The sequence below is a fragment of the Adiantum capillus-veneris genome, chromosome 2 (genome assembly GCF_014529385.1).
Source record: "Adiantum capillus-veneris isolate H3 chromosome 2, ASM1452938v2, whole genome shotgun sequence".
Lineage (NCBI taxonomy): Eukaryota > Viridiplantae > Streptophyta > Polypodiopsida > Polypodiales > Pteridaceae > Adiantum > Adiantum capillus-veneris.
Window position 1 is genome coordinate 160,738,003 of NC_140932.1, and position 27,979 is coordinate 160,765,981.

Below are 27,979 nucleotides of genomic sequence, written 5' to 3' on the forward strand. Positions count from 1 at the left end.
GTTCCCAAGTTGCAGCTTCCTTGTCTAAGTCTATCCTTTTCACTAGTACCTCTTGGTACACTCTATGACATGGTTGTCTATCTCGATACCTTGGGATCCTTTTTGGTTCATACGTTTCCTTTGGTGGCTCTATCAAGTCAAAAAAAACTTCTAGAAAAGCTATGTTCTCCGAATCGTGAAACTGATTTCTTTAGTTTATTGACGTGGAGGATAGGGTGAACTTGAGAATTCTCCAATAGTTTAGAAATTTTATCACACTTTCCCATTTTCATGGTTTTTTACTTTGCAAGAATTTTTAGTAATACAAAGTCACCTTATGCAAGGTGACTTTTCTTCTCCCTTTATCAGCATACGTCTTAGCACGATCTTGTGCATTATGGATGCTTTCATTCGATGCTTTTAGCATACCATTCATACCTTCGAGGAAATCCTGACAAATTGAATTTTTCTCCTTCTCGAAGCCTTAAGCCATAGGAGATCTTAATTGGAAACCATACATCAACATGAATAGTATAAATCTAGTTTTTGCATGTTTGGAGTTGTTATGAGGAAATTCCAAAATGGGTAAGTACTCTTCCCGGTTAGATTTCTTCTTACTTACATAAGAATGCAATATGTCCTCTAGGATTTTCTTAAGTCTTTCGTTTTGACCATTAGATTGCGAATGATCTACTGTACTCATGCTCATAGTAGTATCCAGCCTTTTGAAGACTTCTCACTAAAAATGAGTATTGAACTTCCTATCGCTATCAGACACTATATGTGTGGGCAAGCCATATAGATTGTGGAGATGTTCAATAAAGAGTTTTGCTAACCTTGGCATTTTTAACCATTTTCTTCATGGCAATAAAATTTTCCATTTTGGTTAACCTGTCCACTACCACCCACTCTGAGTCATTCCCTCAACTAGTCTTGGGTAAACCGGTAATGAAATCCATGGAAATTCTTTCCTATTTCCCTTGAGGAATCCCTAAAGGATGGAGTAGCCCCCCAACCCTGAGATGCTCATGCTTATTGACCTTAAACTTAGCACATAAGTTTGTACATCCTTAAACAAACTAGGCCAATAAAATTGTCTTTTAACTATTGCAAAGGTCCTCTCAATCTCGGGATGATTAAAAAATGGACTATTGTGACTTTCTTTCAAAATAAGTTCTCAAAAGTCACCAATAGCTGGTACACACACTCGACCCTTGTAGAGTAAGTACCTGTTTTTGTCAATGGAGTCTTTAGCATATTTCTCCCCCCAACGAAGTTTATCACCCCCCTTTGAAGTCAAAGCTCTCAACGGTAATGAAGGGTCTATGTCAGAGCTCTTAGGCCCCAAACTATACCTGAAAGTCTCAATTAGTCTCTCCATACTAACTCTCACTTTCCTACTCGTCACACTCACGGCTTGTCTCTTTGGACTAGCACTACATGACAACGAGAGAGGTGGTCATGTCTATGCAAGCAGTAGTGTGATCACGTACAACATGACATACCTCTGTAAAGGATGGAATGTGCTCACATAAGCCTCGTAGTGACTCCACAAAATCATTTTTGAAAATTATGAAGCTTAATTCATAAATCCATGGCATGCAATTAAGTGCGTCCCCGCCACTACATTATACTTACCTCTCCTGGTAATGTATTTGCAAGTCAAACTCCTATAGGATTTCTGCCCATTGAGCCTTTCTACCCTTCAATTCATTTTGACTTAAGAGCCATTTCAGACTTTTATGATCCGTATCGACTTCAAAAGTGCCACCACATAAATAGTTTCTCCACTTTTTAAGTGCACATTGTATCATATCCAGTAACTCTCACTCATAAGCTGAGTAGTTACAATGCACACAATTTAAGTTTTTGCTTTCAAATTCAAGGGGGAATTTCCTTTGGATAAGTACGGTGGAGAGGGGGAATAGGGGAATACACCTAGCACACAACACAAGGCCTCTCTATAGCTCACGGCATTCACACCACCCCTATCCTCTCAAAAAAACCTTCAAAAAATCACACTCTACCAGACAGGCCATCGCCTGCACACACACCGATGTACAAATGTGCTCACTGCAACTACCCACATGCATTTCATAGCTCGCTTCAAACAACACACCACTACCGCATAGAAAACCACTCTCTCACTTCCATTCCACACACAAAAAGAGGCCGGGGGGGTGACAAACATCCACACCAAAAACACACACAAAAGCAAAAGAAGTAGAGAAGGGAGCAGGTGGAAAGGACACTTGAGAAACTCTATGGAAGCTTCACCATGCTTAAAAATGCCATATACAACTCAATTGCAACAAATGGTGCGTCCACATGGTCGCCGGGTAAAAAAACTCACACTTTGGGCTTTGCATGCACACACCTTTGCACAAAGAAGCCCCTCAAAAAACGTACTCACCCAATTTGGCTCTCTTGCAAATGGCAGGCAAAAGGCCCCTTGGCTAAAAGCATACATCAAAATCTCTCTGCTTGGGCTTGACAGGCACACACATCTATCCAAAAGACACTCTCTGCAAACATACACTCAAACCACTCAAGGCCTCTAGCCAAAAAGCATTGAAAATGATTATAAAATCACTTACATAGGCGGGTCTGATTCATTTTGGGCATCTTCACTCCCATGGACCACTTGGCGCTTTAATTTGGAAACTTTGGAAGGGTGACTCCTATATTTACTACTCCACTTTGGTCCTCCTTTGTCCAACTTGGTTTGGACCGCCTTCATTGACCACCCAGATCTGGTCTCTCTTATTCATCTCCACATTTCGTCCCAGCTTTTTCCTCTGGCTGGGCTTTGACCGACTTTCCTTGGAACTATCCCCTAGATGGGCTCTTTGACTTGCTTTTACTCTTTGACCCACGTGGATCCACCCCTTGCCATTTCTCCTCTCTCTCACACACACAACCCCTCCCTGAGCACTAGCAACATTGCTAGTTGGGGGGCCTCGGCCGTCTCCTTCAAAAGTTGGGTGCCCAAGGGGCCACGGGAATGGCCTTTATAGGCTCCTGCCATGTCACGAGCTCAACGTGTCTGAAGCCACCAACAATTGACTATCAAGTAGCGCCCACTATGCCACCAGCGTCGTGCGAGCTACACAAAACTACCTGTGCCCATGGCCGCCCGTGAAGATTGTTTGCGTAGAGACGACGTCAGGCAAACCATGTTCACAGAGCATGAGAGCTCAAAATTTGGACCACATCTTCTCTAGCAAAACCTGCTCTTCAAAACTCGCACCATCGGCATCACCAAATCCACATCTTTGACTTCAATTAGGAGCATCGATGGGATCCTTGGTGGGCACACCAGAAGATGGACAGGGGGAATGGGGGAGCACACACAACACACAACACAAGGCCTCTCTATAGTTCAGGGCATTCACAACACCCCTATCCTCTAGAAAAAAAAAACCTTCAAAAAATGACACACTACCAAACATGCCATCGATTGCACACATCCGAGCACAGACGGGCTCACCAGAGCTACCCACATGCACTTCACAGCTCGCTTCAAGCCACACACCGTTGCCGCACACGAAACCACTCTCTCACTTCCATTTAGCACACAAAAAGAGGCTCGGGGGGCACACACATCCACATCGGCACCACACACAAAATCATAAGAAGTAGAGAAAGGGGCAGGGGGAAACGACACTCGAGAAACTCTATGGAAGCTTCACCATGCTTTAAAATGCCATATACAACATGATCACAACAAAGGGTGCACCCGCATGGTCGTCGAGCAAAAAAACTCACACTTTGGGCTTTACAAGTGCACAGATTTGCACAAAGAAGCCCCTCAAAAAACACACTCACCCACTTTGGCTCTCCTACAAACGGCATGCAAAAAGATCCTTCGCTAAAAGCATAAGTCAAACTCTCTCTGCTTGGGCTTGATAGGCACACACATCTGTCCAAACGCCCCTCTCTACAGACATGCACTCAAACAATTCAAGGCCTTTAACCAAAAATCATTGAAAATTATTATAAAATGACTTAGGCAAAAAGATCCTTGGCTAAAATCATACATCAAACTCTCTCTGCTTGGGCTTGACAGGCAAAGACATTTGTCCAAAATCCTGTCTCTGCAAACATGCACTCAAACAGGTCAAGGCCTTTAGCCAAAAAGCATTGAAAATAATTATTCAATGACTTATATAGGGGGTCCTCTTCATTTTGCGCATTTGCACTCCCATTGGACCACTTGGCCCTTCAATTTGGAAACTTTGGAAGGGCAGATCCTCTCTTGCTTGCTCTCTAGCTGCTCTCACTTTGCACTTGAGGGGGGGGCACTAGCAACATGGCTTGTGCCCCTTGCATTTTGATTCTTTTATTTTATTTCTTATCTGTCCTACTCCACTTTGGTCTTCCTTTGTCCGGTTTGGACCGCCTTTTTTGACCACCTGGATATGCTCTCTCTTATTCATCTCCACATTCCCTCCCAGCTTTTCCCTCCGACTAGGCTTTGATAGTCTTGGCTTGAAATTTCCCCTTGGACGGGATCTTTGACTTTCTTTTACTCTTTGATCAACATGGGACCTACCCCTTGGCATTTCTCCTCTCTCTCACACACACAATCCCTCCCCGAGCACTAGCGACATCGCTAGTGGGGGGTCTTTGGTCGTCTCCTTTAAATGTTGGGCACCCAAGGGGCACAAGTATGGCCTTTATAGGCTCCTACCATGTCACCATGCCACGAGCTCAATGTCTTCTAATGTAGCCACTAATTGACTACCACGCAACATGCCTACACCCAAACTGCACAAAATTGCCCATCACCGCTCGCAAAGACTACTCGCGCAGAGCCGACGTCAGGCCACCATGTTCTCAGCACACGAGAGCTCATCCTCTCTCAACTCATACCATTTGGAGGTCATGTTATAGCCTATATAGGCCACACTCCAACACTTTTTCATTGCATGTGGGATATTTCCATGCCATGTGGCACGCGTAGGGCCGCAATTGCCCCTTGAGCCTAAAAAAATACCCTCCCAAAGCTTTACAAATTCCAATTTCCCCTACCATTTTCAAACTACCACAATTTCTTGCATAGTGACTTGATTCTCGAGCTATAAAAACCCATCAGAAGCTCCCCTTCTTGACTTTGATCAGCCGGATTCTTGCCATTTTTTGAGACCCTCAAGCCCACCAACCGAAGCTGCAAAAAAACAAAAAAAATCATCTGTAACCGCCCGTAGGGCAAGTGCTCCAAACTTTTGACTGGCATATCTTGATCACCGTGACTCTGATTAATGCACCATCAGTTCTTACTCACTTCACATGATGTGCCCTACCTTCTTGAGATCTGGAAAGGCCCAAAAAAAACATGGTGGCATGCCTTCCAATGCGGGTCAAATTGACACATACCCGACCCTGACAAATCTTCAGTTGGCCATAACTTGCACTCTAGAGGTCTCATTTGCAATCCAAAAAGACAAGCATGCTCCACAAAACAAGCTCTTCACATTTGCCCACTTACATCAACTCTGGCCACCTATCCCCATCTACCATGTCTATCTAGGTTCTGCAAAGCCTTCCAACTTTGGATTGCAATATCTTCCACTCTGTGGCTTCATTTGACGAGTTGTCTGGACCGACATCTAGAGCATCTCGAACACTACATTGCATGGCATACTTCCTGCATCTTGGACACTTGTATCTTTCAACATGTTTGGCCCCCTTGGAGCCTTCTTAACCTAAAAAGACGCATCAAGCATACACCTTTGCTACCACTTGTATGCCTAGGTCTTTTGCCCCTGCTTTAACACTTGGCCTTGCACCATGCACTCATAGCCTTGCATAGCACACTTACCTGCTCGGACTAACTTTTCCTGCACCATCATTTCCCAACCCCCTTGTTGAACATTTATGTTCAACCACACACAGGCTTATTGAACTTCTAAAACATGCCCCTCCAAACAGACACTCTGTACGGATTGCCCAACCCCCTGCATTACCACATAGCTTCCTCCTAGGCCAAACACCTGCCTTTGGTCTTGTCCATCCAGATGCTTCTTGTAGTGCCTCACCAATGCATATAGCCAATCGCATACCCATATTGTCCATAGAGCATCCTCACTGTTCCAAGCACTTGTCGACAAACTACCCACTTCAAATCAAGCACCCACCTGCATTCGAGCATCTTCAAATATAGCACCATCATTATCACCATCCTGCTCAACAAACACACTTAAGATACATGACCCTCCCTCAGAATCATATAAAGCGAGGTCCTCTTCAAGAAAACTTTGTACTTGCTTGATAGCCCACTGCATAGCTACGTTCATCAACTTATATTTCAACCACCACACACATACCTCTAAGGAAAGCTTGGACACAACCTGGGAATCTCCATCCACCATAGAGCCTACTGCTGCATTGGAAGCACCTCTATCTTTGACTCCATGCTCTCCTTGTTACCTGCAAGGCACTTGATTCTAGCATCATCAATCCCTTCCTCGCCAAGTGGCCCTTCAAGGTCGATCATCACCTCCCTCTTGGCTTTACCTGCCTGTTCTTCCTCCATAGGCAAGGCTACTTCATGCCTTTTGGCAAGATTCTGCACCCGTTGCACCATCACAAGTCCACTGTAATCTTTACAAGAATGGCCATCAACATAGCACCACACACCATCCTTACGTACATGTCATCATCTGTAGGCATGGACTCCTGCACTTGGTCTTCATAAGGCATATTAGCTTTTACTTCACCTTGCTCCTCGCACACATTCACCACATCTCCACTCACATGCAAGAGATCAAATTCCTCCTACGTTGATTGAGACAACTTGGTCTCCCAACTTGTATCAGCATCCATAGATCTGCTATCACTTGGCTCATTCTCCTCTTCTGTCTCTAGCTCTAGAATCTCTTCTCGCTTTACCGCTTTGACCTTGTTTGCAAACTGCACCCTTTGATCTATCGAACACTTCAAAGGAGCTTGACCATCCATATCTTGACTTAGGAGTGCATCTTCTACTCAATAAACCTCGCCTAGCTTTGCACTTCTTCAAAATCTTCTTGGTTCGCCCTTTTGCTAGAGCCACCACTTCTTCGTAGGACATATGCCCATCTATTCCCACCTTGTCTCGCACTTCCTCATGCATGCAATGTAAAAACTTGCTCAATTTTAGAAAACCAACATCTCTGTAGTGGTTACCTTGACCAACTTCCCCAAAAGGGTTTTGAACTCCCACTCAAACGCTTGAAAATCCCCTTGCAAGCTTTGCTTCAACACATCCAACTTTCTCTTCACCTCATCCAATAGTGCATCCGCAACAAACTTGCTTTAATTATCCACCTCCAAGGCTTTACAATTGGTCTTCTCCTCTTTGCACAGGCTGTCGTACCATCTCCTCGCTTTTCCATGAACCATGAGTGGAAAAATTTGCACCACACCTTCTTCCCTCCATAAACTGCTCTCCAACAGAAACAACCCGTAGTCTTGGAGCTAGGTTTTCACACCTTCAACCCTAGTGAAAATGGGATACCCCGACCACATCTTCTCTAGCAGCACTTGATCTTCAAAACTCACACCATTGGCATTGCCAAATCCACTACTTTGAATTCAACTAGAAGCATCAATGTGCTCCTCAATGGGGGCACCAGAAGATGGAGAGGGGGAATGGGGGAACACACCCAGTACACAACACAAGGCCTTTCTATAGCGCAAGTCATTCACAACACCCCTATCCTTTTGAAAAGAACCTTCAAAAAATCACACTCTACCAAATAGACCACCACATGCACACACATTGACGCACAAATGTGCTCACCACACCTACCCGCATACATTTGATAGCTCACTTCAAGCCACACACTGTTGCCGCACACAAAACCACTCTCACACTTCCATTCCCCACACAAAAAGAGGCCCAGGGGACACACACATCCGCACCGGCACCACACAAAAAAGCAAAAGAAGTAGAGAAGGGGGCATGGGGAAAAACACTCGAGAAACTCTATGAAAGCTTCACCATGCTTAAAAATGCTTTTCACGATTTGCAACTCTTTGAGATTTTGATGCTGGCCACCTGAGAATAGTTTCCACTTTCTCAGGTTCCATCCGTGTTCCCTTTATGGATATATGTGACCCAGATATTAAATCATGGTCTCAAAGAAATCACATTTACTTTCCCAATAATTTGAACACTAGGTGCATATGTTCTAAGTGCTCTTTTGGAGATTTACTATAGACTAGTCTATCATCCAAAAAAACCACTATAAATTTTCCTAAGTATGGATGTAAAATGATATCCATCAGCGTCATGAATATCGTTGGTGCATTGGCTAGCCCAATTGGCATAACCAAGAACTCAAAATGCTCAAAATGGATCCTGAATGCTGTCTTTTCAACATCTTCTAGTCTAATTCTGATCTGATGATAGCCAAATCTCAGGTCAATTTTTGAAAAGTACTTTGACCCAAAGAGTTGATCAAACAACTCATCTATACGCAACTTTGGGTATTTGTTCTTAATTGGTATCTGATTAAGAGCCTTGTAATCTATGCACATCCACATAGATCCGTCTTTCTTCTTTTCCAAAAGAATAGGCGATACCCACCCCCCACGGACTAGAACTAGCCCTAAGAACGCCTTTGTTCAAATATTTTGTTAAATATTTTTCCACCTCATGTGCTTCGAAGTGGCTTAGTCTATAAGCAAATTTGCTTATATTTTTTGACCCTAGCATAACATCGATGCCATGGTCTACTTCGCAAGATGGCAGCAAGCCATCTGATAAATCACCAGGAAATACATCCTAGAACTCCTCTAATAAATTCACTAAAGCATCTACGTACTTTTTTTTAAGGGTCTCTTTTACCTTTGGTTTTTTTGTCTTAAAATTTCATGCATGCCAATCACGGTTCTCAAATAGTGGGTCTCATCCAAGGCCACATTTTTTATTGGTTTGTCTATGCAAACATTATTTACAATTTCAACTATAGAAACACTTTTATTACTTGCATTTAAAACAACAGAATTGAAAAGAGGGTAACGAGCATACCTCTGCTATCTGGCCTATGTAGGCCACTCTGTGAAGCTCCATGGAAGAGATGAGAGGGGTAGAGGGGACACTACAGCCACACTTTAGGGTGATGACCCTACCACTCAAATTGTAACGTGTTGTACAAATAGCTCCTCACTAGACTAGGGCCTAAGTTATACAGCCACTCCTTGCCTGGATATATGTATGCCCTAGCCAAATGCATGACTTGAAAGTCAAGTGTAGCCTCGTAATCCTGCATGGCTAATGGAACCCCCAAGACTACAGTATTCCATATCGTCTTATCATAACCATTGGCCAAGCCAACAGTGTACTCATGATCGCTCGTGGTCTCGGGCAACCTTAATCTTTAACCAATAAGTAGTTTAAGAGGTTATGGATAGCTCCATCATCTATGAAAATAGTGACACTACAGCCACCTATGGTGCCATACATGCACACCATGTCATATGGACCTATCTAAACTTCCACATAGCTGGTGTCATCAAACAAAAGGCGCTCGTCACAATGGCACACTATCACCTCCCTGAACTCTTCAAAACTGAGAAGAAGTATCTTCACTATGTGCAACTACCTAGAGTATTTACCATTTCTCTTAGGCTCACTACCACTCATGCTAGCTTTGAGCTTTGAGCATTTGACTTTGGTGTGCCCTACTTCATTCCTTTTGTGCTTTAACATATCTCTCCTCTTTTTGCAATTTGGCCTCTCATTTCTTTTTAAATGGCCGTGGTCTTTTAGTCCTAACGACTACCTTGACCACCCTAGTCAATCCTCTCCCTGTGCCTCTCTCACTAAGAAACCCCTTTCTATTAAACCTTGACCCCTTTTCACTTTTTCCCCAACCCTACCTGCCCCATCTTGTGTACCACAACGCTTGATGTCATCATAAATTTGTGTGTATTTGATTCCCTCAAATAAACCCTTTGGTTGAAGAGGCTCAACATACTCGAGACAATTGAGAAAATTAGGCCTATCTCTTGCTTGACTTCTGTGTACAAAATTTTCTCTTTGTCTCTAGCTAGAAGAATAAGTCCCATTATGCACCAGATCATCCTCCCTGAACAGAAAGGCTTTATCAGGGGGAGGTTTATCCTGGATACCATTATTACTTTGTGGGAAACCATTGATCTCCTTCAAAGCAGTGAGCAAGACTTCGTTTTTTTCAAAATCGACTTTGAGAAGGCTTATGATAGGATGGAATGGGATTTCATCTTTCAATCTTTGCATGATATTGGTTTTGGTCGACTCTTCATCAAGTTCATTCAATTACTTTATGGAAATGCCTATGCTAGAATCTCGATTAATGGTGATCTATCAAATGCTTTTTCTTTGAAAAGATCAATCAGACAGGGCTGCCCTATATCCCCCCTCCTTTATGCCATATGCTCCGACTCATTTGGATGGCTAGTGCAAGACGCTCTTAAGAAAGGCCTAATAAAGTGTATCAAGATCCCTGGTTCTTCCAAGGAGCTGGTTTTACAAAAGTTTGCAGATGACACAAATGCTCGGATGTCTAATGAAACAGGTTCTGTCGAGCACTTTTGGACCTGCTTGGACACCTTCTGTAATGCTAGTGGTTCAGTGATCAACCATTCCAAGACTGGATTTAAACGCTCCAAGGACCAGGTCCCACAAGTCATAATCGAAGCTGGTTGTGTGGAAATCAGAGAAGGTAAGGTGTTCAGACTTTTGGGAATACCTATGGGTTTCAAGATTACCTTCGCTCAAACATGGGAATGGGTCATTGACAAATTCAAAGAGAAAATCTAAAAATGGCAACACCATCAGAATTCAGTCTCGTCAAGAGCTTTTATACTTAACCATTATCTTCTCCCTTCTCTAATTTATTTTTTGTCATGTTGGTGTCTAGCAAAGTATCAAATGAATCACGTCTACTCTCTGGCAAGAACATTCTTATGGGGAGGTGTCTTGGACCAGCCAAAAATATCTAAAGTTGCATGGGATGTATGTTGTCTCCCAAAGGATAAGGGTGGGCTGGGCATTCTTAATCTGGAACATATTTCAGTTAAATTGGATGCTAAACGGATATACAGAGCAGCAGGCTCAGATGATTTTTGGGCACTCCTTCTAAAAAAGGATGTGCACAAATTTAAACTGCACAATTATAAAGCATGGACCAATCTGCAATTCAGAGATGTTCTGCTCTCTCCAGCTGCTATTATCCCTTATGGTTCCAAACTTGTCTGCAGAATATGGAAAGCGTGGAACACTGTCAAAACCACCTGGAAACCTCCCAAGGGGTTTTTTTCTAATTATCCCACGTTTCTTCTCGACTCTTTTTGGTTTGGTGTTGACGGGAGCAAAGCGAGACACGGACCTCGACGGCCTCTAAAACGCCGGGAGCCGTTGCACGCCGCAAGCCGATCATGGTAAAATGAACAGGGGGCACCACCTAGCTTTGAGCAGCTAGGATGCAGACAACGGTGATGTGAACACCACAAACTTACACACACACACACACACACACACACACACACACACACACACAAAGCATTGACAAATGATGAAAACCCTCGGGGTGTGAGGGAGAATTATTTCTTGACATATTTACAATGACCTTCCTTCTGACGAGGTGACACACCGTGGTGATAGAGAGATCTCGGGGGGGTCACTATGTGTAAAACTACCATATCACGTGCGTTCAAGACATGTTTGTAAAACCCCTTATTTGTGAATTTTGTTAGGAATATAATGTACCCTTTCCTTTTAAAATCTGTAAGTTTTTTCCAAATTTGAAAAAATAATGCCCTTCTATATATATATTTCTGTAAGTTTCAAGAACTTTAAATACCCTTCTGTTGAACTCACGTGATAGGTTACATTTTTATTAGGTGACCTCCCTGGGAGAGAGATAGGGCGAAGAGATGGTGAATCTACTTGGTGCATTCTCTAAAGATGACTCGATGATGTGAAACTTGCTACCAAGAATGTGTATGTGTGTGTGCATCGACCATTGGAGTCAAGAGGTGGACGTGACTCCCTTCACATGGTGCAAGTCCCAAAACAAACTATCACACAAGTCCCCTCCCCGTAATGCCAATGGTGTCAATTCCTCCCACTAAAACTCTACCAAGTGTTGACCTCTCATGAACTGCCCCCCCCCCCCCCCCCCCCCCCCGATAGTGACCTCTCAGTGCCTTTTTATAGGTGCTGGCTGCTTTAGATTAGGGTAATCTGGCTTGATTAGGGTAAGCTAATCGGGGAGACAAAGCAAGGCGGTGGTCCTGGGGTGGTTGCCCCTTGCTTTGTCTTGGGAGTTATTAAAATGAAAACCTCTAGGTGGGCCTTTGTGACCATCACCTAGAGAGAGGGAAATTTACAAGTTTGAGGTCTTTTTACAAGACTTGGGTGAAAACTTAAAAATGATGATAATAACCTACGGTTTATTGACAATGGTATCGTGGTCGCGTGATGCCGATGAATGGCAGCTTTGCCGGTGCATCGGTGTAGTGCATACGTCTCTTTGGGGTCGGTCGGGTCATGCCTTCGGCACTTTTGTTCTTTTTTTGTCGGTGTCGCGTAATTTGGGTCGTCTTCCTTGGTTGATGTCGTCGTAATCGTCGAATCCTGCATAATTTTGTATTTTTTTATGTGTGGTGCGTGCGTACATGCGTGGGTGTGTATGTATGGGTCCGTGTGTGAATATGTATATGTATAAGTGTGTGTGTATAATTTCTATGTGTGTGAGCGAGCGTGCATGGGAACAGGGGGTGGGGTATTATATATATAACAATATATATATATTGTTTTTTTTGTAAATTTTGGAGCTGGCGACGTAGAGGCGGAGGGAGGGGGGGGGGGGAGATGGTGAATGTGTGAGGGGGGTGTGTGTGTGTGTGTGTGTGTGTGTGCGTGTGCTAGGGTGTGTATCAAGCATAGCATCACTACCTTGAAAGAGGGGTAGTTTCAGTTTGATTGCTCCTACGCGAACGTCTTGTATTCTTTCCTTGGCTAGAGCATCTGCCTCCTGATTTTCTGTCCTGGGGACATGAAGTAGTTGCACTGCTTCAAACTTCCTTAAAAGATCCTTAACTTGGCGTAGTTGACCAAGCAAAACCTGATTTTTACAAACCCAAATGCCGTTTATCTGCCTTATCAAAAGCAAAGCATCTCCAAACACATTTAGGCGTTGAATTCCTTGTGAAATACACTGTTCTAACCCAAGAATTAGAGCTGCATACTCTGCTTTGTTGTTGGAGTGAGAGTGTCATAGCTGCCCGATGGAGAATACCCTTTCCTGTTGCTCATTAAAAATGACTATGCTAGCTGTGAACTGGTCCACTGTTCTTTTGTATGCTCCGTCAAAGAAAAGAGAGTGAGCTCTTTTTAGCTTAGGACTTTCTACCATTGGTGTTTCTTCTTTTGCTTTCGTGTTGACCTTCATCTTCTTCTCATAGTGGCAATGGGTAAGAATACCCGCTAGACTAGCCCTGGTGGAGGTTTCTACTTGCATGGTGTAGTCAAACTCTTGTAATCTAACCAGCCATTTAGATATCCTAGATGAGACATCCATGTGTCGCATTACATACGGAAAGACCTCCTCCATTGTCAAAATTACAAAGGGTCTAGGCAGGAAATAAGAGCGGAACTTTGTGGTAGCAAACATTAGTGCAAGAACCATGTGTTCTACTTCGGTGAATCCCTTCTCTAATGGGGTCATGACACGACTAGAGAAGTAAATAGGACGCATGAAAGAAGTTTGGGGGTCCTTCTGCATTAGTACGGCTCCGAGTGTATCACTTCCTACACTAGGGTTCACATAAAATGGCTCGTCCCACTTGGGAGGTGAAATGGTGGGAAGCATGGCTAGGATTTGTTTCACCTCGGTAAATTGCTGCTCATTTTCTTCACTCCATGAGAAGACATCCCTCTGGGCAACTTGTTGTACAGGGAGGACCACTTGAGATAGCAAGTGTATGAACCTGCTTAAGTATCTTACCTTCTGAAGGAAAGAAACCAACTGCTTGGCGGTGGTGGGTGATGACAAAGATACCAGAGCTTGAATCTTGCTAGGGTCAGCCTCAATCCCTTTTTCTGAAATTACATGGCCAAGGAGAGTAACTTTGCTCTCACCAATGTGACACTTATCTACGTTGAGCTGGCCACCCAAAGTTTGTAGCCTGGTTCACGTGATGGAGGGCTCGTGAACTATAGATGCAAAAATAATCTATGAAAACCCGTATTGATGTTGCAAAGTAGGGTTGGAAAAAAAAGGTCACATAGCGCTGAAATGTGGCCGGAACGTTGATGAGGCCAAAAGGCATCACTCTGTAAGCAAAGCATCCCCAAGGTGTGATGAAGGTTGTCTTCTTCTGGTCCTCTTCCGCAATGCTAATCTGGAAGTATCCTGAGTAGCCATCACACACTATGTATTGCTCGTGACCCGCCACTTCATTGAGAATTTCATCTTGGAATGAGAGGGGAAAGGGATTCCTTTTTGTGGCTGCATTGAGAGGTTTATAGTCCACACAGAATCTCCACTTTCCATTCTTCTTTGGTGTGACTACTACTGGGGAGACCCATTCGGAGTCTTCGACGGGGTAGATGAAACCTCCCTGTAGCAAACTCCTCACTTCTTTAAGTAGTGCCTCTTGTTGGATTACCCCAAGTCTTCTGAGCTTTTGCACCACAGTTTTGCTGCCTTCCTTGAGTTTTATGTGGTGTTGTACTATTGTGATTCCTGTGATCTTATCATAGCCATCAATGAACAGTGTAGTGAAATTACCCAGCATGGAGACATATTCCTTCATGTCTTCATTGGTTAACTCATTTGAGAGCATCCAATGTAGATTACTTTCATCCTCTAAGGATTGCATACCTGATGTTTCCTCTCGGTTTGTCGGGGGTGCTTCAGATTGTGTCAATCTTTTTGGGTCTTTAAGAATGACCCCCATCACTTCGATGCTACTGTCACTCTCATAGGTTGTGGTTGTCTCTTCTCCTGAGGTAGACGAATAGTCGCTGGTGGACTCATCTTCTGAAGCCTCCAAGATCATGTTGCATTGCTTCCTAGTCCTCATGTCATAGAATATGGACTTCCCTTTAGCGTCCTTCATCTGAATCATTCCGGTGCTCCAGTCTTGCTTAGCTTCCATATCCATGAACCATGGTCTCCCAAGAATGATAGGTAGCCCTCCCCTTTGTGTGGCATGACAAAGATGTCTACCTCCACTTCTGTATTGAATTCTTTTACTTTGACCGCATTCACAATGCCCACGCATTTCACTCTTACGTTGTTTGCCATTTTGGCTCGACAGGGTGCCGGCCTACTCACGTCTAGACCTAGATGGTGCATCTTTTTTTCCAGTCATGATGCATATTTGTGCACCACCATCTATGTAGACGTTTAAGATTTGTTGCCCCTTGATGTGGGTATCCATGGTTGGTAGGATGTCGTCGAGATCCCTCCCAGAGATAGCCCCAATTATCCTTGGTCTTGATTTCCTGGTGCTCACCATCTTTGTCCATTTCCTCCTCAACCTTGGTGCAAGGTGGAGTAATTCGGGTCAAGTTATCTTTGGGCCCTGCATCAACACATCCTGAACCAAATCATAGGGTTTAGCAGTGAGAAATCCATGATGTCTATCTTCCATCGCGGTTTAGCTGCTTGCTTGCTAGACTCGGCTTTCCCTTTCATTTTCTCTTCTCTTTGAGAGGCTTACTCGTGACTGGCACGCTTCACTCCCATAGCATCCACTTCTTCTACTTTTTCCTTCCCTTTGTGCTTCTCTTGAACTGGTTCTTCTACCTTTGCCTTCCCTTTAGCTTCCAAGCTAATAACACTCACCGCTTGGTTTACAACAAATGGTGGGGGTAGTGGTGGAATAAGAGGTTGCGGTGGTGGTTGTTGTTGTACAGGTGGTCGAAGGATCTGGACCGATGGAATCGGTCCTGGTTGCCTGGGTGGTGGTGGTCTTGTCCTTGGCAGAGAGATCTGATTTTGTATCCCTCCTCTATTGAAATTCTGCCTCCTTGGATGTGGGCAGTAGTACATACCATGGCCGTCTTCCCCGCAATTGTAGCAGTGGTACTCTTGGTTTTGCCTTTGTTGTCCTCTTCCTTGTTCTCGATTTCTGACACGTGCATGCCCTTGTTGCATCAGATGCACGGATAAACTCTCTAGTTGGGTAGTGATGCGACTCAGCAGGTCTTGTTGCTCCTCTGATGCCTCTTGTGGTTGGGCTCTATGAATGGTTGTTGCAGTCACTGGGGTTAGTCGGACCGAGCTTGTTTCCTCTGACTCATTTACTCTTGCTTGCATGCGTAGCTTCTTGTCTTTAAGGCGGGCTACTTCTACTGCCAACTCATATGTTGCAGGAAACCTTCCCTTCACCTTCTCTCTAAGCGGCGACCACGGACCAGCAATGAAATGATCCTTCTTTAAGAAATTAGGCGCTCCTTCACCTTCCTCCAGTGAGGCAACCCATCTTTCCCATAAGTCCACAAACTTGGACTCGTACGTGGCATACTCTAGCAGACCTCCCTGCTTGAATTCCGTCAGTTAACTGTCGCTTCTCCGAAGTTGTGCCTCCATCAAACCTCTTCACAAAGGCATCACGTAACACATCCCATGCATTTTTGGTAGCCTAGGGCAATGCATTGTACCAGTACTTGGCCTCTACTTTCATCAGTAGAGGAAAAATTTGAAGCCATGAAGCGTCATCATCCTTGTTGGAAACCACACAAGCGATGTCGAAATCATCCAGAAAGTCAGTGGTGAGATCTTCTCCCTTCTTTCCACTAAACATGGGGAAAAACACTTGCCATGGTAGTGACTCGGGAAATTACAAACTTTATATATATATATATATATATATATATATATATATATATATATATATATATATATATATATATATATATATATATATATATATATATATATATATATATATATATATATATATTAATGACAGTAGCGGCTCATAGCGGCTTTTTACAGAGTTGGGTGGATAGATTAAAACAAGATAGATAGAAACATTGAAGGACTGGTGGTAATCCAGTATGGGGAGAATGATAGGGTTTGGGGAATTAAGGGTTTCTCCTAGCACCGTCGTACTGAATAGATACACGATCTTCTGTTGGTAGAAGATTTGTCTATCTACATAGATATTCACATGCATATGCTGCAGGAATCTAAATGGGAATTCTATCAGCCCATTTTCCATCATGCACAGAAGGTGGAGTACTTACTTATACTCTTACCGTGCTAGTGTTGATGAGTCGGCACATCCACAGGAGGTCGTCGCCTTTCATGGGCTCTACCTTTCCTTCGTCGCTCAACACGTACCGAGTGATGGCGACTCGTCTGACCACTCCCAGCCTTTTGGCTAGCAGTAACTGCAGATAATTACCGTAGTCGGTGTGTTGCATGAATTCCACTCCATTCAGCTGTAATTCATCTTCAGCCCACTGGGTCTCACCCGTGGTGGAGAGCTTCTTCAGGATAAGTTTTACAGAGAGAGGAAGAAGACCCTCTACCTATCTTCCAAAACAACGAGAGCAATAGCCGAACCACTCTTCCTTAGGGCATGGGAACCTCCTTACCACTTCTGCTTCAGGATTGTCAAAGTGGACTGGCAGCACTCGCATGCATCGTGCAAATCGGTAGGCGACCTTCCGCCTCTTAGCTTCGGATGACTTCTTCTTCGGCAAGCTAGGTACGACCCGGCTCTTTGATCTTGAAGCACTTGCTTGGCCAGATGCCTCTCCCTTTGGGGTCATGTGTTTCCAGACTCGCTTAGCCTTTCCTTACCTTTGGCTCGAGCAGCCCCTTTAGGCCATTTTGGAGTAGAAGTTATAACTTTGATTGCAGTTTTCTTAGGAAAGAGAGGCCTTACCATTTTCTTTCCTCCTTTGATGTGGATGACTTCTTCGCGGTGAATATCGATGTAGACGATTTCAGCCCCTTCGCTGCCTTCGTTGCTGGCACTTATTGACAATGTGTTTTGGTTGACAACAGTGATAGCACTTCATAGGCCTCCCACCTGATGCTCTCAATTTGCGGTTAGAACGAGAAACACGAGATGGGGAGCTTACCTCTTGAATAGTGACTACACTACAGCCTGGCAGAAGTACTTTAATGAAGGCGGCTAGCGCCTCCTTAGTCTCTTACTCTTTCGTCCTCCAGTTAGAGAATTCCTTCAGCCACTCGTCCATGATTGATGAGGTGCGTTGCTTTCAGCATTGTAAACCGAACGTTTCTGAGAAACCCTCCTCAGTTGGGGCACCAAATGATGGGAGCAAAGCGAGACACGGACCCCGACGGCCTCTAAAACGTCGGGAGTTGATGCACACCGTAAGCTGGTCACGGTAAAGCGAACAGGGGGCACCACCTAGCTTTGAGCGGCTAGGACACAGACAACGGTGATGTGAACACCGCAAAATTACAAAGAGAGAGAGAGAGAGAGAGAGAGAGAGAGAGAGAGAGAGAGAGAGAGAGAGAGAGAGAGAGAGAGAGCATTGACAAATGATGAAAACCCTCGGGGGTGTCAGGGAGAATTATTTCTTGCCGTATTTACAATGACCTTCCTTTCGGCGAGGTGACACACCGTGGTGATAGAGAGATAGGGCGAAGAGATGGTCAATCTACTTGGTGCATTCTCTAAAGACGACTTGATGATGTGAAACTTGCTACCAAGAATGTGTATGTGTGTGTGCATCGACCATTGGAGTCGAGAGGTGGACGTGACTCCCTTCACATGGTGCAATTATAAAACAAACCATCACACAAGTCCCCTCCCCTTGATGCCAATGGTGTCGATTCCTCCCACTAAAACTCTACCAAGTGATGACCTCTCATGAACTGCCCCCCCCCCCCCCCCCAATAGTGACCTCTCAGTGCCTTTTTATAGGTGCTGGCTGCTTCATATTAGGGTATTCTGGCTTGATTAGGGTAAGCTAATCGGGGATACAAAGCAAGGCAGTGGGTGGTTGACCCTTGCTTTGTCTTGGGAGTTATTAAAATGAAAACCTCTAGGTGGGCCTTTGTGACTATCACCTAGAGAGACGGAAATTTACAAGTTTGGGGTCTTTTTACAAGGCTTGGGTGAAAATTGAAAAATGATGATAATAACCTACGGTTTACTGAAAATGGTGTCGTGGTCGCGTGATGCCGGTGAGTGGCAGCTTTGTCGGTGCGTAGGTGTAGTGCGTACGTCTCTTCGGCGTTGGCCGGGGCATGCCTTCGAAACTTTTGTTCTTTTTGTTGTCGGTGTCGCGTAATTTGAATCGTCTTCCTTGGTTGATGTCGTCGTAATCGTCGAATCCTCCGTTGTTTTGTATTTTTTTATGTGTGGTGCCTGAGTATATGCGTGTGTGTGCGTATGTATGGGTGCGTGTGTGAATATGTATATGTATAAGTGTGTGTGTATATTTTCTATGTGCGTGCACGAGCGTGCATGGGAACGGGGGGGTGGGGTATTATATATATAACAAATATATATATATATCGTTTTGTTTTGTAAATTTCGGAGCTGGCAACGTAGAGGCGGAGGGAGGGGCAGACGGAGGGGGGGGGGGGGGGGGGGGGGGGGGGGTGGGGGTGAGTGAGGGGTGTGTGTGTGTGTGTGTGTGTGTGTGTGTGTGTGTGTGTGTGTGTGTGTGTGTGTGCGCGCGCGCGCACGCACTAGGGTGTGTGTGAGTGGGTGTGTTGTGAAAGCGGCGCCTGTGTATGTGCTGGCTGCGGACAGGGAGAGAGAACGCGAGTGGGGTTGAGCAGGGGGCGCGCACAGTGTGGGTGAGAGGGAGAGGGTGTGGAGAGAGGGGGGGGACGAGGATAGGGGGTTTGGGTGATGGTGCTTCAAATGGAGCCCGCCATTGGCTAGGTCCGGGGTGCGCATGAGCGGCAGGGCGACAGAGGTCGAGAACGCGGGTGAGGGTGAGCTTTAGTCAACGAGAGAGGGGGGGGTGAGTAATAATATAAAATAAGACTCCCCCTAAGGCGGGTTCCCGCCATGGAAAAAGAAGGTGAGAGAGGAGATGGGGGGTTGTGAGTGATGGTGAGAGGATGGGGGTGGGAGAGAGAAGATAGAGAGAGAGAGAGAGAGAGAGAGAGAGAGAGAGAGAGAGAGAATCAATTGAGGCCCACGGGACTGCTTCCAAGAGAGAGAGAGAAAGAGCTAGAGTTTAGTGATGATAGGGGAGAGGGGGTTTTAGGCCAATGGTCCTCCAGGAAGAAAACAGAGGGGGGGGGGGTATCTGGCCAATGGAATGTGGATGACGGGAAAAATGGGGATAGACGGCCCGCTGGAGGGTGTGGACGAGCAGAGGGAGAGAGAGAAAGAATATTTGAAAGAGAGAGAGGGAGAATATACAATATCTGTGGCAGCCCGTCGGAGGGTGTGACAGAGGCACCAGTGTCTTATGCGCCCACCGGGCCGGGTGATGCAACGGCAGAGTAGGAGAGAGAGAATATTGGTGGAGTCGAGCAGTAGGAGAGAGAGAGTCTGTCTTCTGGCGATAATCAAGGGGTGTGGCCAAACTGGCGGCGCCCCGCTAGTGGTTAAGCTTAAAGGGGGGGTGGTGAATGGTAAAGAGCTCTTTGTTGTTTTTTTTTTCTCTTCTTCTTTTGGTAATATGCCTTCCCTTCGTTAGGGTGTGGTTCTCGCGGTCGCGGTTTCGAAAACCGACCGTCAGTGCCTTTGCAGGTCTAGCTAAAACGGGAATCAATGGAAGGCCCATAAATGCTTCAAGATAGGTATCAGGGCTTGGAGAGATGTGATAGAGAATGGAAAACTCAAAATAGTTCACGATTTACGAAGGGACTTTCCTATCACATATACTGATGCTTTATGGTGTCTCCAAAGAGCCAAACAATGCATAGGAAGATTTCGAGTCCCAGCCAAAGCAGTGGGGGTCGCCAGCAGCACTGCCTTCATTGCACCACAAATCTATTCATAGTTCGAGTTAAAGGGTATAGTGGAGAACTCTCTCAAACAAAAGCTGAACAGATTATGGAAGATTAGCTGGAGCTGTAAGCAATGGACATACCGTTTCAAGGGCCTTCAAGCTTACCCAGCTGCTAACAAAGACAGCATTCTAATGTGGCTCATTATGCATCAAGGGATTTGGACTGCCAAAAAAGCACTCAAAGCTGGTATTGGAAATGGCAAGTGTAGTAGATGTCACCTTCATTTCGAAGACTGCCCTCACTTATGGTTTAATTGCCAGGCAAATAAGGGAGTCATCCTTCTCCTTCAAAAGTCTCTTCTCCATTCTACCCTCAAAACCATTGATTATAGGGATCTCCTACTGGGCAATTGTAAAGGAATGGATGTACCATTATGAACATTTGGAGAGGGTATATCCTGTGGCATATATGGGTCCAGAGAAATGCATCAGTCTTCCAACAACCTGTTTCTTCTTCCATATGTCTTATCAGGAGGGACCTGCTTTGCAGGCAGCGAACCAAATGTGTAATAGAGTTATAGACGTCTTTATGGTGAATGAATCAGTCTCTTCTATCCAGAGAAACTGTAAGTGGCAAGAATGGCTTAAAATTGTGCCATGTTTCTATATCCCATCAGATTTAGAATGAAAGAGGCCCTCACTCTTTGACTTTTGTATAAAGGCTAACCCACCCCCTACCTGTGGGTTCCATGTATCTTTTTCCCTTCTTGTTTAATCAAATTTCTACTTCAAAAAAAAAAAAATTAGTTTCTGTCTGTGCAACACACTTGATGATGGAGACAAGTGTGTGTGCTCCACGAGCAGGTGGCAGGAGTGGACCATGGCAATGGTGGTGGTGTTGGCGGGTACAAATAGCGGTAGTGGCACAAGGGGTGGTGCCGCAGTTGGCTAAAGCGTAGAGGGGGCGAGCCTCAACAAGTGGCTATAGTGGGTGGTGTTGCTAGGCAGCCGCCTGGTATGGGAGATATGCTATGGTATTTGCTTGGTGGTGTTGGGACTTCTTGTAGTCCAAAGTTGCAAGCATATGGTGGTGTGAATTGGTTGACGGTTGAGCCCACCCCTCACATGGGACTTTGACCGGAAGTAACTGCTCCAAAGTTGCAGTGCTTCCCTCCCCTTAGTGGACAATGAAGAAGAAGAGACAGAGAGAGAGAGAGAGAATTTGGAGCCCTTTCTTCTCCAGCTATGGTGGGGAGAGGAAGATGATGGCATGAGAAAGTGAGAGCGAGCTATGGCGCACTCTTTGTATGCCTTCTTCTTCTTCTTCCTTGTCGCAATCAATTCCTTATCTCATCAGCTCCACAAAACCTTCAACAACTTATCCACCACTCTTCTAGATAATAGAAAAAATTAAGAACTAATCTCCCCCAAAATTGAGACTTGCTCTGATACCAATGTTGCACCTTGTAATCGCTATGAGAAACTACCAAACAAGGAGAGGGTCAGGTCTGTTGTTAACCACCCAACCATGAGAAGAACGAGGCTTTTCCCTCATCCTTGGACTTTTTATAATGTAGCATGCCTATCCACAGTGGTCCGACCACCTGAGCACTATGGCCAGGCAGTCTCCCCTTGAGCTCTACCTTCCCAGCTCTACGACCGGAAAGCAGTCGACCTAGACCCAACGATTACAGGCTCCATGACAGTTACAATAAATAGTGCATCAAAAGATAGTAAACATGATAAAGTTGGGTGACATTGTAAGAGGTTTTGAACCATTAAATTTTGCATTGCAAGTAGCAGATATTAATGCCCATAGACAACATACAACTCTAAAATTTCATCTCAAGAGGTACAAAGTGGCTTACATGACCTCCATATCCATGAGCTCTTTCATGCAAATCTTTCATAGGCTATTGCCAAAAATAACTAGGGTAGAATTAGACCAAATGAAACCACAAACCTACTCAAGCTCTCCTCAAGATTAGGATCCGCACTTCATCTCTATTGGTATGCTGTTTGTGCTCTTCAAGCTCTACAATATATGCACACATAGCCTCAAAGTTCAAACTCCCAACAAGTCCCCATGACAAGCATGAGCACAAACACAAGAGCGCAAATACCACTTGAAATAGTGTAGAGGAATGCACAAGACCAAGATAGAATATCACAAACAATTTTCTCCAATTGAAGATACAAAAACCATACATGCTCCTTCTCCTTGATTCATGATCATATCCATTGATGGTATGAGCATGGAGAGAGTTGCACAATACTTAATAAATACTCGCCAAAGCACTACTCATTGGCTTCCTAGAATTGCATGGGTGGCAAGCAAAAAAAAAGTTTAAAAGGCACATAAAAGAAAAATTATGAGCTTAACATGGATGGAAGATATTAAGAAATGGCATGAGACGCACTTCATGAGCTTCCTTCATGATGCATCACTAAACCCCACGGGCCACCATAAATAAGGCTTTTTGTAATGGAAATGGCCTATGAACCTTGAGAATAGAGGAATTAAGAGAATTCAAGTGAGCATTTTTGTGAGATTAGTTTGAGAACATAGTGGTGAACTTAATTGATGGTAGCAACATAAACATAGTACTTAATTAACTTGGCATGAAAAATACCTTTGGAAGAGAGAGAGAGAGAGAGAGTATTAGAAAACATAACAATAGTTGAGGACCGGATTTACTTCGAGCCGGTCCCCCCCCCCCCAAAAGGCATTTGTATTATAGATTCTCCCATCAAGAGAGACTTGATACAATACAATCTATGTGTTCCTTGTGACCTAGGTGATACAATGAAGATGGAAAGATTCATGCATCACAAGCATACCATAAACTTTGCAAAAAGCATTAACTATCCCAAGCCTCAATCCCATGGCCTCAAACACCTTCGAAGGTGGAGAGAGCTAGCGGGGAATGAAGATAGGGAAGAGGAAGAAGAATCACCATATGAGAAAGAAATAGTTCCTCACTTATCATCACTCTTCTTGCTTAGCATAGCATAATAGCATAGTAATGAAGATGAAGAAGATGGCAAGCTTAAGCATTGAAGCATGGCTCTTGGTTGGATTTGCATTGCATAGCCAAGAGTGTTGGTGTAGGCTCTCCATTTCTCAACAAGTTTGGAGAAGGAGATGGAGCTCAGTGCACTTTGCACTCCACACAATGAGACAATGTGTGTGTGTGTGTGTGTGTGTGTGTGTGTGTGTGTGGAGAGTATACCCCCCTCTCATGCTTGATCCACCTCTCTCTCTCTCTCTCTCTCTCTCTCTCTCTCTCTCTCTCTCTCTCTCTCTCTCTCTCTCTCTCTCGTATTATTTAATTATTTCATTTGGACATGCGTCCTCTTTTTTCTCTTTGAGAGAAAGAGCTTAATTATTTATTTTTATGCATCTAAATTCTCATTGGACCCCTTTAAAACTTATCCAATAGGATTCAAGCACATCATGAGAGTCACATGTGGAGGATCATTTGAACATGTGTCTTTTATGGTTCTTAAGTCATTTGGTTTGAATTGAATACTTCAAGCACTTAGTCAATAAAGCATGAAAACCGGTGATACCTCTTGAGAGTTTGTCTTTGAATTGAACACTTCAAGAACCTTAGTCATTTTAAGCATAAAAATCACCTCAAGCTTTGGGCAGCCCAAAAACATTTTAAGCACTTTAGTTAGCAAGCCGACAAGCAGCTCATGCTTGGGTAGGGTTCCCACCTCAAGGTCAGCCCTAGCTTGCTTAAGGTCAATGGACTTTTTAACACTAACTTTTGGAGGTCTTTAATGAAGCTAACCCTAAGGTCTTTAAGCTCCATTATGTAGCATTTCTTTTGAACATACAATCTCTCATTTGGACCCCTTTAACCTTGGCCCCGTGTTGACATAGATCCATAACCACATGTCTATATTCTAACCCTTATTCCCATTTATTCTCCCACATTCAATGATCAATTTAATATGAGAAAACCATTTGGGTTGGTTAGCTATTAGATTTTATGACACTTTTCCACTATGCTAATGTATCACAATCTGTGAAAGAATCTAGAGGTTTGTGCTTTACACATTACAATCTATACTATGTATAACGGGGGGAGGGATTTCGGCCCTCCCTCCCTGCCACATGGGGGCACTTGCTTGGTGTGAAAGCTCCAGGAGTGTTCCTTGCCTGAACAGTGAGACAACGAGAGAGAGAGAGAGAGAGAGAGAGAGAGAGAGGGTCTCTGACAACCCTACTTGACTGTGTGAGAGAAGAGCGGCCGTAGATGAGACTCGCAAGAGAGTGGCACCGTATTCGTTGGGATCATTGGGATTTGGGGGTGTGTGTGTGTGTCAGGGGACCAAGGTAGGGCTCGTATTCGTTTGGCATCCTCGTTTATTTTGTGTGTGTGTGTGTGTGTGTGTGTGTGTGTGTGTGTGTGTGTGTGTGTGTGTGTGTGTGTGTGTGTGTGTGTGTGTGTTAGAGAGAGAGAGAGGGATAAAACTTTTGCGTAGTGCCAGATGACCAATGACTCCTAAGAGAGAGAGAGAGAGAGAGAGAGAGAGAGAGATATGATCTCCTTGCGCCTTAGTAATATGTGTGTGAGAGTGTGTGTTCTCGATCTGCGCTGCCATTTTTCTTTTGGTGGCTCACAGTCCGCCATCATGTGACGCTCATGAAGGAAAGGGACATGCGGTAGGTCATGTGTGTGCAATGATTGGGAAAAATCATTTTGCCAAACATACAAATTTCCTTTCCTTCACTTTGTCAAGAGGAAATTTAAAAAAATTACGTTATTTTTTTGGGTTTCACACTATTGTTTTCTATTTAGAGGCGGAATTTCTCCTTTTCCCCTTGCCCTCAAACGTCACATTTTTTTCGACCACTGCGCGCACGTGTGTGTGTGTGTGTGTGTGTGTGTGTGTGTGTGTGTGTGTGTGTGTGTGTGTGTGTGTGTGTGTGTGTGTGTGAGAGAGAGAGAGAGATGCAGTAAGGCTGCATCTCTCTCTCTCTCTCTCTCTCTCTCTCTCTCTCTCTCTCTCTCTCTCTCTCTCGTTTCATTTGGTAAAGATGAGTGCCATGCTTTCATAAGCTAGAGGATACTTTTTATCATACCTTATGTAAATTGGATAAAACTGAGGGCTTAAGAAATTCGTTGAATGCCTCTTTACCATACCTCCACCATGTGGCTTTAAGGTAGCAATTATGGAATGCATGAGATGCTACCTAATGTTTTGAAAAGATATGGGCCACATCTGGACTTTTGTCAAGGCCGAAACCTTTTTTAGGCTCGTAAGTTTTATCACGTTGTCGAGAAATTAGCGGTCTTGCCGGGAAAGCACCGGGCTTATGGCTGTGAGAGTTTGTGAGAGAACTCAACAAAAACTATATGAAGGAATTAAACCATAGATGCCATGAAGACTAGGGTTTGGAAAGAAGTGCAATCAAAGAAGACCCACGCTTTCTCTCTTGCACTCACACACACAAAGAAAGAACACAAAAGAGAATGTCAAAACAACACAAAGATGAAAACATCAAGGCTATGGTCATATCGTATCATGGGTAGTATGAAAGGGTTAATAGATGAGTTAATGGCATTCAATCTTGGCTGACCAAATAGGCTACGAATTGTTCTTTGGAATTGTAGCTTTGTGCTTACCGTAGTATATATATTTTGTCTAGTGATTGGGATTAATTGTGTGTACAAATCCTCTTGGTTCATAGCAAGATAACTACGCTTACATCAAAAGAAACATTATAGTCTATGAGAGGTAGTATGATGGGATCCGGTGATAGAAGTATTTCATTGAGCCTTTCTGGGCCAAAGAGAAACACTATATGTTGTTGAAAGTGTATTTTACAGCTAATCCATACGTTAATTCTAATAGATTGTACAGAGTGAAAGCGATAGAAATTATCATCATGTGGGTTATTCATCTAGGATAGTATGTGAGAAATGTAGATATGAGAGAAGTGAAGAGATGAGAAGTTTCCCTCCCAAGCCCTATTCTTGTGGGGAGAAATGTACCTATAGCAAAGAGAACCTAAAATTTGTAGAGAAGATGAATTACTAAGAGTGAGAGAGATAGATTTGGTTAAGGAGATAATATTAGACATATATATATATATATATATATATATATATATATATATATGTTGGATTAGAGATGAAAAAGAAAACAACAAGAAATCAAGAAAACATCAATGTAGAACACATCTTACTTGACAAACCCTTTGGCACCATTATTGATGGAAAGAGAAGAAGAGGGGAGAACTCCACTTTGATTGATACGCCAAGTGCAAGACCTTCTTTGATTAGAGTTGATCTTCCAAGGATAGCGTACAAGAATGGCTAGTCTTCCTCTAGGAGAAAGTGTAGGCTTGGGCTTATGTTAATGGATAAGTACAATTAAGCATTACTACTCACTCCCTCAAGAATTCCTCTCATCAATGGCTTGAATGCTTGAGTTTTTTTTTCAAGGAAGAAGAGGTCCCCTTTTATAGGTGAAGGGAACCCCCAAGGGTTTACACAAGAAGAGAGGAGACAGTGTGAATAGGAATTGGAAAAGTTGGAAATGAGTTGTCCCTGCATGATGTGGGCAGACTGGGGTCCAGTATTTTGATCATATCTCCTCAACCGTGGCTCCAAATAAAAAAGTAAAAATATGGGTAGAAACTTCAGTTCATTAGCTACGATTTTCATTTTAAAATCATTTTCCAATTCGGATTGGAACCTTGTGTAAAAAATTCATCAAAATAAGGTCCATTTCTGGCAGCAAAAGTCTTCCCATGGTCCCCTTAGCTTAGACTTTCATTTAATTCCAAAGGACACCTCATGCCATATGAAAGCATGACATTGATCCTTGACAAAGTTTTGTAATCATGCTTGCAATAATGCATTAAAATAAGTGTATCTTTGAAATCATGCCACCTAGTGTCCCACTAGGATTTGATTCCCTCCTAGTAGCTATTTAAAAAGAAATATAAGAAACGTATAAAAAATACATAGAATATATATATATATATTGGAGTTTATCCTAGATATAGGATCTAGCTAGGGTGTGAGATGATAATAAGATAGTAGAAATAAAGAATCGATGCTTTTTGCCCAAGTTAAAGAGGCG

General features: G+C 43.9%; 1 pseudogene; it reads right to left on the reverse strand.

Annotated features, from left to right (window-relative positions):
• Positions 1-6,266, reverse strand: part of LOC147463965 (uncharacterized) — a 43,325-nt pseudogene extending 37,059 nt beyond the window's left edge.
• Positions 6,267-27,979: the final 21,713 nt, after the last annotated feature.